This window comes from Triturus cristatus, chromosome 4_2 (assembly GCF_964204655.1).
Source record: "Triturus cristatus chromosome 4_2, aTriCri1.1, whole genome shotgun sequence".
Taxonomy (NCBI): Eukaryota; Metazoa; Chordata; class Amphibia; order Caudata; family Salamandridae; genus Triturus; species Triturus cristatus.
The window spans coordinates 876337877-876356049 of record NC_140586.1 but is presented as its reverse complement, the minus strand read 5'-3'; the positions used below and the strand labels follow the sequence as shown (position 1 = coordinate 876356049).

Below are 18173 nucleotides of genomic sequence, written 5' to 3'. Positions count from 1 at the left end.
TTGAACGCTAAGAGCATGTCGTGCTGAATGAGCCATTGGTGGTCCCCATCTCCTAGGACCACCTCAAGCAAAGTTATGGGCAAAAATACAATGCCAACCAAAGGCACAGCAAAGCATTATGGGGCGAGATTCTAGAGCGCAGTGAATATTATAGCATTAGCTCTCAGCTGAGCCTGGAGAGCCTGCCTGTTGAGGAATGTTTTGGTATTGGATACTATAATCGTCACTGCACTCTAGAATCTCGTCCCATAATGCTTTGCAGGGCCTTTGGTTAGGATTGTATTTTTGCCCATAAATGTGCTTGGGGTGGTCCTAGGAGGATAGGACCACCACCAATCGTTCAGCATGATGTGCTCTTTGTGTTCAAGGCATCTGCTGGGTTCTCTCCCAAGGTTAGTGAGGACATCAAAATCATCACCTCTCTCACTGCTTGCTGTATTTTCAGTTTCACTTTTGTGAGATGATTATATGTATTTTGGCATGTAATAATAGAGTTACTTGTTGTTTTACCAAGGGTTTGTGAGATTTCTGTTTTATTAATTGTGGTGGGACAGAATCAGAGTTTTTGATGAATTCTGTGTAGGGGTACTCTGCCAACTACGCCCACCTTTACTACCAACCAATCCCAGGGCCGCATTACACAAACCAACCTATTGCTGCCAGGCACACTCTGATGTCAATTTTACTTCCTCATGGCTCATCCTCCTTCACAATTATTTCGTCGACTTTCAATTACACAATCGTCTTAAACTTTGTAATTGTCTGCATCTACAAGATTGAAAGAATTAAAGCATCCAAGAACATTCACACATGGCAACCCATGACCTGCGTTGGTCACCCCCAATCAATATGGTTCGCGCCTGTACACAAGGTTCACCAAACGATTACCACTTGTCACAGTCACACAAAGTTCCCTGTCTTAGGTGGAACTGCCGATGGCGTCTCACGACAACTCCTCAAATCTCCGGTCAGACAATCACAATAACTCAGTGTCTTCTAAACCATTTAATATTAACACTGGGCTTGAAACTCAAACATCAATCCTTGGACCATGTCCGGCCCAAAACCACATTCACTCGACTCTCAGACAAACTCCTCAAGACATCATACAATCCCTTCTTTCCCGCAATCTATCACATGACGCATCCCTATTGATACTCACTCCTCCGTTTGCCGCTGTTCTTGATGTACCATCAAGCTCCGTCAGACTCCATCAAAGTCTGTCACTCTCTGTCCTCGACCATGGGGCTCCCTTTTTGGGGTCCTAAGTCTCTTTTCATGCACAGTTTTTACGAAGAAGTCGCAGTGGAAGAAGAGGGCAGCCCGGGGAAGCCGCAGATAAGGTAAGGAGTTTTCATAGTCTTTAAATTGTTTTTTTAAACTTACACAAAATTGTTAATAGTGTGGGTGGGAGGCCAACTGCTCTGCTGCGAGTGTGCGGAGGTTTGCCTTCTCCACCTACTTCGTGGAGCTGGCAAAACTCTGCACACTCCGAGGGCGGAGCAGAGTTGTCCACACACGGTTAATTCTATGTGTGCTGCATTCTGCAGCACGCGGAAAAGTGGCAAATCACCATTATTTAATTATTGTTTATATTCAGGAAGGGACATTTTCCTGCACATAAATAATCATATTAAAAAAATGAAGTTTTGCAATTTCTATTTGTGCTGCATTACGCAGTTTCAAAACGCCATTGCTGATTGTTTATGTGCAGGAAGGTACACCTTCCTCCACATAAACGATCATTGCCCTCCACGCAGTCACCCATGCACTATGGTCAGTGTTCCGCCACTGGATTTTAGTTGTAATAGACAAATACATAGTATACTGTTTTGGCATTTAGAAGGGATGCCTACAGCATGCTCTTTCCAGATACCAATATGGTATACTTTCACAATCCTATTTTAGGAATTGAAAAAACTTTCTGAATCTTAAAATGGGATTAGTGCATCTGAAGGAGCATTTTTATGGCCACAAATGCTGAACTGATGCATTTGCAACTGTAAAAATGCTACTTCTGACCCTTCATTCCATTAACCATATTAACCAAGGAAGAATTGAGATATCCAATTTCAATGCTGAACAACAGTTTATAGTGTGAGCTCCCTCTAATAATGACCTGTCAATGAGCACTCTCCAGCACCGCATTGTACATTTGTCCAGAAAGCAGCACAAGAACTGCTTTACGATCTAAAATGTACAAGCAGCAAACTCCCTCACAGACTCTCAACATCTATGAAGCCCCCTTCAACAGCTGTCTTGAGCCTGGAAAGACTCTGAAAACCTCAGCTGGACTCCGAGAACTCAATCAGGATGGGAGGCACAAATCTTGATCCCCCACCAGCACACTTTCACCAGGTTCCAAATATATTCCATGAAACCACAAGCACCTATGCATTCTGGAGGTTTAATAAAGAGAGTAACCCAAGTTCTGTGTCACAAGAAGAAGGTTGGACAGAAGGAAAACTGAGAGATTTAAAGGCTCAGAATTCAGGAAGGACTGGGGTGGAATTTCTGATTTTAGCCAAATGTGAGCTCAGTACCTTTAAAGGGTGTTACGGGATGACAAAGGGACAAAGCACTGACCCTCTGAAACAAACTCGATTCCAGCCCAGGTATTGAAAATCACAACTCTCATACTATATCTTATAGTCATAAAGACAAATATTGATTGAGTCAAGTTACATATCAGATCTGTTACTGCATCTGAAGTGTTGGTGATAAGTGAAGGGGCTGGGTCAGTCACATGTCTGTGGTGTTTGTGCTGATTGTTGCCGTTGGTGGGCACCGGCATTCATTTTTAGGGACAGGGTCTTATATTTCCTCTTTAGGGCTTGACATAGAGCAAAACAGAGAAAAACAAGAAAGGGAGACAGAAGAGGGAAGCGAAAGCTTAGAAAATGAACAAAATGTGAAACCAAAGATGGGAAAGAAAAAAGTGAGAAAAAAGTGAGATTGAAAGCCGGAAGCTGCATTATGGAGGGAAGAAAGAGGCATAAAGTGGAATCAAAGTTAGACAGCCTATTTACAAACTGAGCCGTCGATATGGGACTGCCACTCTAAAAGACTGATAACTAAGAGCCTGATTTATATGTTGGTGGTATGTATACTTCACCGCAATGGTGATGGAGTATACATACCGCCAACATAATGGTCTGCCTGCCCAATGCAGATGCGAGTAGAGCATATGTAACATACCCTCTCAGACTGCCCGACCGAGGATGGGCCGTCAGAAAAATGACTATAAGTCCACCCAACCAATGAGTATTGACAGTTATAGCCTGTTTATTACTGTTAGGCACTCCCCTGGCAGTGAGGGACAGTGAAATGCAAATAATAGTACCTCAGAATTGGAGATGACTCCCGAAAAAAAAATCCTGCATAGAAAGAGGAAGTATACGAGAAAAAGAGAGGGACCCCTTATGCCTCACCAAGGGTGTAGGGTACTACTGACAAGCAAAAGCAAAATGTCCCTTGATTGTTCCACAAACAGTACAAAAGAGCTCTACTCACATTAGAGTCACAAGTTCAAATGAACACCATATTACAGCCCATGTAATAGATACAAAAAGTATATCATAAAACCCAAAGATGATCACAACATGTCTTTTTTATTTATTCAATACCATGTTTTATCGCAAACAATTTATAAGACTATTCACAATTACTATCTTCAATTTCATATAAAATTAGAAAAATACTTTAAAAACATAATACATTCAATACAATTAAAACAACAGTACATCACATAACATAGAGAGAGAAAAAAGACAATATATTTTGTCATTCAAAAGACATATCCATTGGAAGAATTGTATAACTAGGCCTGGATACAATATGTCCTTTTTGTATCTACAGATCCAGTTACGAATTATGTGAACGATGCATTGACACGTTTCGATGGTTGTACTGATATCCCATCTTCTTCAAGACAAAAAAATGCAAGTCTCTCTGTATTGCACTGTGAAGTTGACCTCGACCTCAATCCTGTGTAGAGCAAATACATAAAAAATATAAAAGCTATACTGTGATACATCATTATTCAGTATAGAGACTAACATCTAATACACTAATAATTGGTGCAAAGGATTTTACACTGAAAATACCCACAGCATATACCCTCCTCCTCACTGCAGAGTAAAATGTTTTATAGATCCAATCATATATGGTATTTGCATTTGTCTATCAAATGGGCTGTATTCAATACATGGACTCTATCCCAATTACTCCCCACATGTTCTCTCAAGGTATCCGCACAGATACGGATATCATTAGATGGGAACACATCAATTGTGTGTATCGTTCCACCAAAAGTATGATCCATAATAAATGTTGGGCCTGACTTCAATATTTACCTTATTGCAGCCTGTGGGTGCATATAATCACTTCATCCACATAATGTCCTTTTAGCCGATACTCCTAATTATACATGCATTGTTTCAAATAATCTAAAGAAAAAAAGGGGGGGGGGGTGGAGAGAACAGCCTTGGTCAGCTTGTCCCCAATAGATACGACCTTGTCTTTAAAGGTTTGGAATAAGTAGAAACCTATCTCACCTGGTAGCTTGAATAAATATTGCATGAGCTTTCTGCCCCAAAGCTTAATACCAACTATGTCGCCGCTCCCTCTCAATCTCGGATTATTCTCTTAGTTTAGATACATCTATAAAAGAGGATTCTTTTATGTATAGAACAGACATATAACACTATTTGCTAACAATCCGCACAGCGGATGTGTCATTGTTGATATTTGTGATTGATCCTACCTCTATATTTAAAGAAGATCCTCTCTTTAAAAAGACGTAGCCATTGTCTATATTCAAAGAAAGGAGCCGTAAAACAATATCTGCTTGCGCCTTACACGTCTTACGTAAGACAAAAGAAAGAAAAATAACCTGTTTCAAAATCAGGAAGAATGCTCAACGTCACTCTATCTCAATAGCACAACGAGTCCCATCCCATTCTTACCTCAATCACACAGAGTCTCGGAGCCGAAAGCGGTCTCCTCGGGGGCGGGCAGACAAAGACGAAGGGAGCACGGTCGATTTAAATACCCGTTCGTTAGTCTTTGATTGGTGATAAGGGTCAAAGACCTGCGTCTAACGTGAGTTAAATTAACTCAAACTTGTTGCTCCATTCCGAGTGCTGACGCTGTCTTATTTGACCCGGAAGTGCTCCCTACACGCCAAGGGCCCAAAAGTCTGTGCTGAACCTTGTCAACCGGATGCAGTAGCAGAGGCAACGCACCATTCCTGGCACCGGCTGAGTTATAGGTCGGATCAAAGAAATGCCGCGCATTTATGCCACGTATACATACAGGCATATTACGCTTTCGTATCTACAGACAGTAACAGTATACCTTTAAGTTGCTTTTCCCATTTGCCAGATTATATTATAAAAATCAGCAGAGCCAACCCTTCCAGGCACTGGCAGAGGTATAGATTGGATCAAAGGCATGCCACGCATGCACACGGACATATTACGCTTTCATATCTACAAACACTAAGGGGCAGATTTACAAGCCCCTTGCGCCCCTTTTGCGTCACTTTTAACATGGGAAAAGTGACGCAAAAGTGGCGCAAGGGGCTTGTAAATCTGCCCCTAAGAGTATAACTTTAAGTTGCTCTTCCCTTTTGCCAGTTATATTATAAAAAATAGCCAACAATATATTACAGAAAAAATTCCTTTCTTATTAGGAATTGCTTTTAGAAAAAGAAGAACTTTTTAAATCTACGATTAATTTAATCCATTCCTCACTGGAGTTTAGTCCCTTATCAATAGTTTCTAAATAGCACCTGAACCATTGCTCTCGCTTCTTTCTTATCGCGCCCAAATTACCCCCTCTCCTGCTGATACTGATTTTTTTAAAGGATGAACCAACTGAACTGATTACAGTCATGGTTCATTTTAAGGAAATGGTCAGAGGGGCATTTTCTTTCTTAACCCTCAGTGCAGATTTATGTTCTAACAAACGGACAAGCAGTTCCCTGCTGGTCTCACCGACATTGCCCAAACCGCACGGGCAGACAAGCAAGTATATTACGTTCTTACTCCGACAGTTGTTACGTTTCCTGATGTAAGTGTTTTACCATTGAATGCCAAACTTTTAGCCTCAATGCAATGAGGACCTATGGAGCACGATCTACACCTGTAATTGCCTTCCGCCTTCTGTCTATCTAGGGTAATTTGGTTCTCAGATTCAGTTTTTTTGTAAGTTTTCACTAAAGAATTGCGAATGGTCTTATTACGCCTAAATGATGAAAAGTGTTTTTTTAATTTAGTTGCCAGTCCGCTATTTAAATATTTCCAATTTCTATTAATAATATTTTTTGTTTTGTTGCTCATGCCGGAAAACTGGCTGACAAACACTATTCTCTCCATATTTTTATTCTTCTTGTCTCTGTTGACATCTAATAGTTGATCCCGGTCATAATACCTGGCCCGTTTGAAGGAATGTTTAATTAATCTTTTTGGATATCCCCTATTTTTTAGTTTCTTTTCCAAAATCTCTGTCTGAATGGTGGTAAAAATCAGTTAGGGTTGTATAGTTCCGGCGCAACCGTAAAAATTCACCAAAAGGAATATTGTCCTTTTGTGACTTTGGATGGTTGCTGCCGCACTGCAATAGTGTGTTCTTGTCGGTGGGCTTAGTAAATAGCTCAACCTGTAATATACCTTCAACATTTTTAAGACGGATGTCCAGAATATAAACACTGGTGTCACTATAATGGGCAGTGAACTTCAAGATCTCATCTCCTAGATTCAACCATTCTACGAAAAGCAGCAGATCACTGCGGGCACCGTTCTATGTGAAAATAATATCATCTATGAATCGGTGCAAGTGACATTCTCATAATATGGTGCCAATTCATTGTAAATATGAATATGTTCAAAATTACTTACATATAGACAGGCCAGACTGGGGGCACAGGTGACCCCCATGCTGGTCTCCTTAGTCTGTTTGTAAAGCTTGTGCTTGAACAAAAATAAATGGGGGATGGGAGCACACTGCCTCACCTCCCAGCACAGTTCGCCCCTTAGCATTGTGGTAAATGCAGTTCACAGTGATTTCTTACTTGAATTTTAGCTGTAGCGGTTCACCAAAGTTGGTGCAGGTTAGTGCTGTGAATCTCTAGACACATGTGTTTCTGGATATTATCTGTCTTCCGTAGAGATAAAAAACGAAAATTCCTTCTGGGGTTGCTGGAAAGGCTGCCATAGTCTCTCAGGTCTCAGTACCTCTCTCTGGCGCACAGGTGCATCGCCAAGAGCTCGTCAGCTCAGTGGCTCAAGGGAGCCTTTTCAAACAAGTGGGGGATGGGAGCACACGCCTCACCTCCCAGCACAGTTCGCCCCTTAGCATTGTGTTAAATGCAGTTCACAGTGATTTCTTACTTGAATTTTAGCTGTAGTGGTTCACCAAAGTTGGTGCAGGTTTGTGCTGTGAATCTCTAGACACATGTGTTTTTGGATATTATCTGTCTTCAGTAGAGATAAAAACGAAAATTCCTTCTGGGGTTGCTGGAAAGGCTGCTTCAAAAAGGGAATGAACCAAGAGCTTTTGTACTGAGGTCCTGCACAGTGCTCCAAGGTATAGTGAACAAAACCAGGAGTGCAGTTCCTCTGGGAGAGGGGGTGCATAAAGGAAGGGGGAGAGCGATTAGTCTCTATAGAATGCCCTCACACACCTAGCAAGGTGTCATGCTTCATCATAGGGCTGTGCTCCTCGTCGGGCCGGCGCTGCAATGCCCGACGGGCTCCCGCAGAGGGGCTCCTTATCGGAGGTCTTTTTAGAGACAGCCGTATGGGTGCGTGGGGGTAGGTGCAACAAGTGTAGTGAGTGGTAGTGAGGTGAGTTAAAATAGGTATGGTATTGCCAATCAATAAACCATTTTATTCTGGTGGTATACCAGCCTAATTAAAATCGGTGACCCTCGAGGGTCAGCTCAGCTCAGTGGCTCAAGGGAGCCTTTTCAAACAAATGGAGGATGGGAGCACACTGCTTCACCTCCCAGCACAGTTCGCCCTTTAGCATTGTGGTAAATGCAGTTCACAGTGATTTCTTACTTGAATTTTAGCTGTAGTGGTTCACCAAAGTTGGTGCCGGTTAGTGCTGTGAATCTCTGGACACATGTGTTTCTGGATATTATCCGTCTTCAGTAGAGATAAAAAACGAAAATTCCTTCTGGGGTTGCTGGAAAGGCTGCCATAGTCTCTCAGGTCTCAGTACCTCTCTCTGGCGCACAGGTGCATCGCCAAGAGCTCGTCAGCTAGTGGTTCAAGGGAGCATTTTCAAACAAATGGGGGATGGGAGCACACTGCCTCACCTCCTAGCACAGTTCGCCCCTTAGCATTGTGGTAAATGCAGTTCACAGTGATTTCTTACTTGAATTTTAGCTGTAGTGGTTCACCAAAGTTGGTGCAGGTTAGAGCTGTGAATCTCAAGACACATGTGTTTCTGGATATTATCCTTCTTCAGTAGAGATAAAAAACGAAAATTCCTTCTGGGGTGGCTGGAAAGGCTGCCATAGTCTCTCAGGTCTCAGTACATCTCTCTGGCGCACAGGTGCATCGCCAAGAGCTCGTCAGCTCAGTGGCTCAAGGGAGCCTTTTCAAACAAATGGGGGATGGGGGCACACTGCCTCACCTCCCAGCATAGTTCGCCCCTTAGCATTGTGGTAAATGCAGTTCACAGTGATTTCTTACTTGAATTTTAGCTGTAGTGGTTCACAAAAGTTGGTGCAGGTTTGTGCTGTGAATCTCTAGACACATGTGTTTCTGGATATTATCCGTCTTCAGTAGAGATAAAAAACGCAAATTCCTTTTGGGGTTGCTGGAAAGGCTGCCATAGTCTCTCAGGTCTCAGTACCTCTCTCTGGCGCACAGGTGCATCGCCAAGAGCTCGTCAGCTCAGTGGCTCAAGGGAGCCTTTTCAAACAAATGGGTGATGGGAGCACACTGCCTCACCTCCCAGCACAGTTCGCCTCTTAGCATTGTGGTAAATGCAGTTCACAGTGATTTCTTACTTGAATTTTAGCTGTAGTGGTTCACCAAAGTTGGTGCAGGTTAGTGCTGTGAATCTCTAGACACATGTGTTTCTGAATATTATCCATCTTCAGTAGAGATTAAAAACGAAAATTCCTTCTGGGGTTGCTGGAAAGGCTGCCATAGTCTCTCAGGTCTCAGTACCTCTCTCTGGCGCACAGGTGCATCGCCAAGAGCTCGTCAGCTCAGTGGCTCAAGGGAGCCTTTTCAAACAAATGGGGGATGGGAGCACACTGCCTCACCTCCAAGCACAGTTCGCCCCTTAGCATTGTGGTAAATGCAGTTCACAGTGATTTCTTACTTGAATTTTAGCTGTAGTGGTTCACCAAAGTTGGTGCAGGTTAGTGCTGTGAATCTCTAGACACATGTGTTTATGGATATTATCCGTCTTCAGTAGAGATAAAAAACGAAAATTCCTTCTGGGGTTGCTGGAAAGGCTTCCATAGTCTCTCAGGTCTCAGTACCTCTCTCTGGCGCACAGGTGCATCGCCAAGAGCTCATCAGCTCATACTTTGGGGCAGATTTACAATAACTGGCGCATCCCTGCATATCAGCAGGGATGCGCCAGAGACTGTGCATCACGGCTCCGCCACCATGGATGCGCCGCATTTACACGGCGGCGCACCACGGGGCAAAAACGGACAGTTGTATGACGCATCTGTGCCGAAAAGGCAGCGCATTGCTGGAGTTGCGTCGCAAGCGTGACGCAGCTCCTGCAAGGCTCTGGGGTGCCCTATCTTTACAATGATGCACAATCCTTATGCCTGCTTCAAGCAGGCGCAGGGTTTTGACGCAGCATGGGCTCAAAAGTGACTGAGTGAAATCTTGAAGATTTCACTCAGCCACTTTTAGGAGGCGTTTATGCGACGGAACGACCCCCCTGCACGGGAACGCCTACTTCTGGCGCAGGGCTTAACAACGTGACGCATCTTCCAGACGCGTCACGTTTTACCTACCCCGCAGCATGGAGCTGGTTTAGCGCCGCCACTGCGTCACAAAAGTGACGCAACGGCGGCGTAAATTATGCGCAAGGGGCTTGTAAATCTACCCCATTGTTTTTAAGGACCATCGAAATGCAGGCCATAATAAAATCTTTATTGCCACCATTCAGATTTTCCTTGTCTAAAATTTATTTTATTTATTTATTTATTTATTTTGCGATTTTTACAGCGCGCAAATACCCAAAGGGTGTCTCGGCGCTTTAATGATCAAACTGAACAAGTAGGGCAGCAATTATGCGAACATCCACGTTTTGAGCTGTTTCCTGAAGCTGAGCAGTGTAGGGCATATCTTGATTCTGAGGGGAAGTGAGTTCCACAGTTTGGCAGTAGCAACTGTGATGCTTCTGTCGCCCCAAGTGACCTTTTTAGTGCGTGGAACATTGAGGAGGTGGGCTGATGCAGAACGAAGTGTTCTGGATGTTTCTAAAGGTCTAAAAGCGTGTTTTAGGAACAGAGGGCCAGAGTTGTTAATGGCCTTGTAAGCTATGCAGAGGGACTTGAACTTAATACGGCACCTCACAGGGAGCCAGTGAAGTTTGCGGATGGAGTGGGAGATGGAGTTATGTTTGGGGATGTTAAGCAGAAGCCTGGCTGCGGTGTTCTGTACCAACTGAAGTTTTTTGAGCACCTTTTCCTGGGCGTTGAGGAGTAAAGAGTTGCAATAGTCGGTTTTTGAAAATACCAGGGAAGTGATTAGGGTCTTTGCAGCCGAGATTGGGATGTAGGGTAGAAGCTTTTTAATTTTCCTGAGGGTGAAGAAAGAGGCTGAGACAACATTATTGACATGATGATTAAAAAGAAGCCGATCATCAAAGATGACTCCAAGATTTCTCACTTTAGTGACAGGTGTAGGAAGAGGGCCCAGGTCATTAGGCCACCACTGGGGGGACCAACAGGGCTCTAGTTTACCGAAGGTCATGATCTCGGTCTTGTTGGAATTCAGTTTGAGACAGTTGGCTGCCATCCAGGAACTGATGGCCAACATTCCCTGTTGGAAGTTGGCAGCCACCCTGCCTCCGTCCTGGTGTATTGAAAGGACTGACTGAGTGTCATCAGCGTAGGTAGTAAGGCTGATGCCATGTTCCTTAATCACCCTCGCTAGGTCCGACACATCGATGTTAAAAAGGGTCGGACTTTGCGAGGAGCCCTGTGGGACACCACAGGGAAGGGAAAGGGGAGATGATAGAAAGGAACCTAGTTTAACATTGTGAGAACGGTTGTGTAGGAAAGAAGCAATGAGATCCCTAGCTTTATATACAACGCCCATGGCAGCGACATGGTCGATAAGGATGTTGTGGTCGACCGTGTCGAAGGCCGCGGATAAGTCCAGCAACACCAGGACTGCCGCTCCTCCCTTGTCCATGGTGTGTCTTATCTCATCTGCTGCCGTGATGAGTGCTGTCTCTGTTCCGTGGCCTTTCCTGAAGCCAAATTGTGTATCGTCCAGAAGGTTGTGGGTGTGAATGTAGTGTGATAATTGTTGATTCATGATGTTTTCAAAAATTTTGGCTGGGAAGGGTAAGCATGCAATAGGTCTATAGCTAGCCGGATCGGTGGGATCAAGGGAAGGTTTTTTTAACAAAGGTCTAATAATTGCTTTTTTCCACACTGTTGGATAGATACCGGTTTGGAACATGTTATTGCATATGTTGGCTAAGGCTGGTGAAATTGATGACACAACCCCGAAGGTGTCATCTTGAGCGATGTTTGTGTAAAGGGCTTCAATGATGAAGGTGACCAGGAGCTGGGTAACCCTATTGAAACCCTCTCCCTCGAAAATAGAAATAGTATGGGCGGTATCTTTCAAGAATGATTTCTGTTTATGGACCAATGGCTTTAGAAAAAGTCTGCATATTCACTTGGCAGCTCCAAAAGTGAGCCTAAATTGCTCACAATTGGTCGCATCAGGGGTTATGCAAGTCTTTACGTATTTTGGGTAAACCATAAATGGCTGGGACAATGGGGTTATTGTTAAAGAGAAAAAAATACTCATTCTCACAGATGAATGCCTCTTCCTTACCTCTGTCCAGGAGCTGAGCTACCTCTTTTTTGAGATCATCTATCGCAGAAAAACAAATTTGTTTGTAATGGATTTCTACATTCAGGATTTTCCTCATTCTGTTTTCATAGTCCGAGGTATCTAGGACCACCGCCCCTTCGCCCTTCTCAGTGGGTTTTATAGTGATTTGATCGCGATCTTGAAGCAATCTCAGGGTCTTCCTATGATTGTTCGAAAGATTATTATTTTGCCTATAGTTATTATCTATGATATTCTTAATTTCAATTTCCACTACCTTCTCAAATAGTTCAACATTTTTGTCAACCTGACTCAGACTGGGGGTGAAAGTTTATTTGGGTTTAAATCCTGAGACATTTGGTGCCGGTTCATATGCTCTATCCTCAAAAATTCTATTTAGTCGTACTTTCCTAACAAAACACCTCAAATCTTTTTCCAGCTCAAATGTGGTCGGAGGGGCAGTTGGAGCAAAACTAAAACCTTTCCTTAGCACCTCCTGCTCATCTACAGTCAATTTTTTTTTAGACAAATTAATTATAGGGAATTCATCTATCTCCAGTACCGTTGGTTCCTGGTTTTGAGATAATCCTATACGGAATAGTTTTGAGGTGGATGGTTCCTCAAATGGTCTTCTCTGCCACAATTCCTGTAGCCTCTCTGTCCCCGGTTTTGGTGCCCGCCTAAAAAAGGCTCGCGCTCAAAACTAGGTGTAGATCTTCCTGGCTGTTCATTCACCTGTTCAGCCTCACTACTAGAGCCTGATGTTTTGGAAAATGTTATTCTTTTACTGCCACCTCTAGAGTAAACTGGTCTCTGGAATTGTGGCTTCTCCCACCTTTGATCACTTTTCATGTTGTTATATTCTTTGCCAAGGAATGGATATACCACCTCCGCATTGAATTTCTCTAGGTCCTTCCTTTGTTTAATTATCTATTTATTAGTGAGATGCTCCCGGTATCCGTTAGATTCTAATTCTATATCTTCTATTTTCTTCTTTGCATCCTCAAGTGCTGTATTTCGTTGGAATAGGGTCTCAAGCTCACCAGTTTGTTGCCTCTCAAAAATCATTACTTCTTGGGGTGTTTCAATGATTAAAATCAGCCAATCTCTACTGCAACGGTTGGCTATATGGGTCCAAATTTCCCATTTTTTTAAATTTTCAATAAACAATCCAGGCTTGTTTCTAATTTGCAGCCCTATGGGGATCAATCTCGCTTTTAGGTATTCTATAAAAATATCAGCGTGAAGTTCTGTGCGTATGAATTTTTGCTTACGATTTTAAATTTTTACCAGTTGCTCATGGCTAGTGTTATTAATTGCGGATTTATCCCCATTATGTGGGTTTTGATTGATCAGCCTATTGAACTGGTCCTCAGTGGATCCAAAGGATTTTAAATTATCCATAATGTTCACCAGGAATATTTAAAATGTACCCCTGGACAGAAGATGCCACTGACCAGAGGTAACCTCTCCAACCCAAAGGGCTGTACCAAAAGTATGCGAGAAAAAGAGAAGGACCCCTTATGCCTCACCAAGGGAGTAGGGTACTACTGACAAGTAAAATCATATAATTTTCGTGTCTATTACATGGGCTGTAATATGGTATCCATTTGAACTTGTGACTCTAATGTGAGTAGAGCTCTTCTGTACTGTTTGTGGAACAACCAAGGGACATTTTGCTTTAACTAGAAAGAGGCAGTAACAAGGAGAAATAAAGGTATTTCTCCTCGTTATACCTCTCTGTGGTAGCGCGGTGTTTTAGTGCAATCTAAGGTTTACTTCCTTTAGTAAATCTGGGATTGCATCAAATTCCAGGGGTGGATAAACAACAACGCCCATGCTCCACCCATGAACCGCCTACCACAATGAAATGTAACACAACGTACCACAGGTCACTGTGCTGCATTAAATGTCTGTACAAAGTCATGCAAAGCACCACAAAGGTTTTAAATAAACCTTAATGTTTTGTATCGTGAAATCTTGTCTCGTGTGCGCCTTATCCAGTGAGCATTTTCTTGTGTGAATTTTCCAGTTTGGGTTCCTCTAGTTTAAAATTTAAAATTAGGTTTAGGTCTCTCGTTTTAAAAGACACACATATTCCCAATCTATACATTGGGGGCCTTTTTGATGGGGCCTTGCGAACTTTTGCGCTGCCCTTGCATCACTTTTTATGACACACTGACGACGTAAAAAATACTTGTTTAACCACAAAAGAGCTGCTCCTAAAGTGATAACCACTATAAGGTTTGAGTTATATTGTGAGTGAGGACATCTCACAAAACTAACAGACTGGTCTCACACACCACCTGGTGTCATGCTTCATCATTGACCAGTCCTCGCCCTCTAAAACCTTGCCTTGATAGAGGGCGGGCATACACCTGACGACAGGGATGCACTTCTAAACTAAGTGGGGGCCCGTGTATAAGTGAGTCAGATTAAAAATCATTATAGTTATCCTCATTGTGTTTTTTTAATGTGGTAACTATATGATGTTTTAAAAGCAGGTGACGGTATATGGGGGAATTAGTGTCCCCTAACCGTTGTGTTTAGAGGTCGACGTGTTTCTGCCGTCTTGGCCCAGGAGGGTCCAGGGCATTCATCAGGACCTAAATATGCAAATGGGGGCTCCATTCTTACCAAAAGTGGCAAGAGTGTACCACTGTGTGGGCGTGATGAGTGTCACACTCCACAATTGGATGGCTCCTAGATTCAAGCCTGTAAAAGAAAATGTAGGGAAAGAATACAAATATATATAACAACAGACCGTAGTAGTGGCGAATAACTGAACTCAATACATGCACTGATCCAGTTTCTGTGTGAGTGACTACTCATGTGACATGTGCCACTCAATTTGTGTACATGATGGGGATGCAAAGGTGAGAGCACGTGTCTCACTGTTCTTACCCTAAAAACCAAAGCTACTGGCCCCATGGGAGGAGGGGAGGGGAAACCCCTGTTTGTCAGAACCTGTGGGAAAAAACATATAGATCACAGCTGGCGTGAGAATTATGGGTTTTCAAGTACAAACACACAGAACATTCATCCTCAATTGTGCTTATGGTGGACTAATTGCCCCAAAATACTTTCATTCAATCCGTTCTCATTCACACCCTTACTGCCTCAATGAAAGTTTCCTGCGTGGATCCTAGGCGACTGCTCCCGTTCCTACCCGGTGTAGGACTGGGTGGAGAGCTGTTGTGCTTTTATAGTCAGCTCACTTAAGTAAATTGGTTTTAAGTTATGCTAGGCGAAATCAGGTGCGTGGTTTCCTGTGTCCCTGGAGGGGAAGCCTGATTCATCCATGGCTGCACTGTGCACATGCTCAGTGTGGAGCGGTAGGCTGAGATGCCGATAAACCCGGAGCACTACTTCCTGTGTCCTGAAGCACGAGTGCCTGGTCCCAAAATGGTGGAGTTACGCGCATGCTCAGATTTGAGAAGTGAAGCGCGTGACGGGAATCACTGAGGGAAAGTGCACGGTGGTCCATGCCCAACGCGCCAGTGTCTAGTTTAAATTGGCAAAAGTACACGCATGCTCTTATGTGCTATTGGTGCGTGACTGCCAAGGCACCCGATGTGGCAACGGGTGGGCGGCCAATTACTGTGATGCAAGGTGAAATTCTACCTAGATCTTTTTGGCTGCCCAGATGGGCGAGATACGCCATGTTGCGCCCTTTTTACAAAGTGACGTATCTAAGCAGATGCATCACTTTGTCAGGTATAATGTATGCAAGCTTGGCGTTCCCACGAAAAAAAGCCTCACAGATGTGGCACAGTGAAATCTATCAGATTTCACTGCACCACTTCTATGATGCCACTGCGTCAAAATCTTACGCCTGTCTCACAGCAGGCGTAAGACTGATGCAGGCCCTTTCACAAGGGGCTTGCCCCATGTGAAAGGACACGTCGCTGGAGTTGCGTCCCTTTTGTGACACACTGCTGCAATGCATCATTACTGCGCCTACAGATACGTTAGAAATACTGACGTACCTGTAATTCCTTGCGACCTGATACGCCGTACTGTAAATATGGCGCATCAATGGTGTCAGCAAGGAGGACGCACTAAGAAGTGTTGCATCGCTGCTTTGTCACAGAGATGCAACACTTCACATAAATAAGGCCCTAGGCCTTTCAATGCTAAAAGCGCCGAAATTCTTTTCTGCCTGTCTGTGTATCTCCTCCACTCTCCTCAGCGATGCCCTCATGTGTGTATCCGCCTGAATAACTTTATCACCCATGTGCTTCTCCCCATGCGGTCTCTCTGGTCCGTGAGCTCCCCCTATGTTCCTCTTTCTCTGTTTGATTCCCTGTACCCTTTCTGTTCCTTCCCCTGTGTTCTTAAAGCTGTTTTTCCCCATTTCAGCACATACTTTAAGCAGTAAATGTAAGAAGAAAACACTTTACTTTTTGTGTCCAACAACCGCCTTGATGACCCCTGATTGAGAATTAAAGAAAACAAAGACAGAAGGGCTATGTTAAGAACGAATGCAGACGATTTTGTATAACGCTTTACTTAAGAAGGATGTCTGAGCCTTTGCAAAATGTTAAAAGGTCAACGATGACCAATACTTTTATTTGGGAAAGGTGGCAACACTACGTGGAATTACAGAGGCCATTTCCTAATAAGTGTATCACGCTATGGTGTTAATTCTGCAAAATCTGTTTGATGTTCTGGTTTGGAGCCGCATTGGTGAAACAGCTTTGGCATCCCTTTCTTAGAATTCACTGAGGTGGGCTATAATCTGCTATTGTAGAGTGAATTCATGCATGGCAGGTGTGAGTTTCAATTTTTAGTGCTAATTATGTCACAGGGGGGACTGATCTTGAAGATGAACTGATGAAATTTGAGCATTTTGTTTAATGGGGTTTTATGCGGCTCAATCTCCACTCAATGGTAATGGAACACTTTACATGAGCGCCAGCCACATTACACAAGGATACATTCCCTTTTTGGAGGCATAGGAAGATTTTGAATTTCATAGAATAACAGGACGTTGTCCTGATGCACAGACTCAAACCAGGGGGCATATTTACAATATGTTGGCATATGTCAGCACAGCAACCCTTCTAGCTGCGCTGTCCTACGTCAAAAGAAAAGGGCAGGAATGCAACGTGGCTATAAGATACAGCACATTCTTGTCCTTTCTGCCAGCGCCGGTGCACAAACTGCAGCCTTACGTCAGCAGTGTGCAAGGGTGTCTGTGTTGTTCACAGGAATGTTTTTGTGTAGGAAGGGAAACCACCCTGCATAAAATCAAGCAAAGGAAGCATATTCCTCATTCTATGTGTGCTGCAGAATGCAGCACAAGTGGAAAGAGGAAAACACTGAAAAATGTAAACATTTCTCGTTGGTCCACCTGCTTTGGGAAGGCGTTAGTTTTGGCGCTGCCTCAGATTTACGCTGTGCTGTAAAGCTGGGACGGTGTCAAAAACCATGGGTGTTGTGTGGGAACACCCACAGCAACACCCATGGAATGCCCCTTCTACACAGAGTAAGGCCATGAAAAGCCACACGGTGTGACTTTGCATGGCCTTGTAAATATGGGCCGGCACACTGTGCTGGTGGAGTGAAAAGGGCCGCAGGTCAGCAGCTCTGCCGTTAAGCCTGTGTTCCCAATTAACCTTACTCCCACTATATGTTCCTAGAATAAAATGATAATTTAGCACATTTGAGCAAAAGTTGATTCATGACTGATACTGGTCCTCAGATGAAAATGTACTTGAAGGACTTGGATAACTTTGGGACCGGTACCAAATTCTGGCAAACCTGCCTAGAGGTCTAGTAGGACTAGGCAGCTCTCACAATGCACAAGGGTGCAGTTCTACAGGTGGTCTCTAGTGGTTCCTGATGGCATCTGCCAGGTCATCTCTTACACAGTCAACCAGGCAAAACACTGTGCCCCGAGAGTGTAGTACCACAGGAACTCACTAGGGGGTCCCTAATGGCATCCGCCAGGCTTCTCACGGTATGAACATGAGGGTGAAGTGCCAGAGGCCCTAGGAGACAGTGGATTCCAACACGGAATACTGTCACCGCTACGCCCCATAAATATCGGTTTCTAATGATTCCAAATGCCATGCAGCAGCGTTTGGATGCGCACAGGATTATGGG

General features: G+C 43.7%; 1 long non-coding RNA gene across 1 annotated transcript; it reads right to left on the bottom strand.

The window, feature by feature from the left end:
* Positions 1 to 3590: 3590 nt before the first annotated feature.
* Positions 3591 to 5143, bottom strand: LOC146835305 (uncharacterized). The gene is made up of 2 exons (XR_014960414.1): positions 4968 to 5143; positions 3591 to 3987 (listed from the first exon to the last, which is right to left on the bottom strand). It is a non-coding gene; the product is annotated as an uncharacterized LOC146835305 (long non-coding RNA).
* Between the last annotated feature and the right edge of the window lie 13030 nt (positions 5144 to 18173).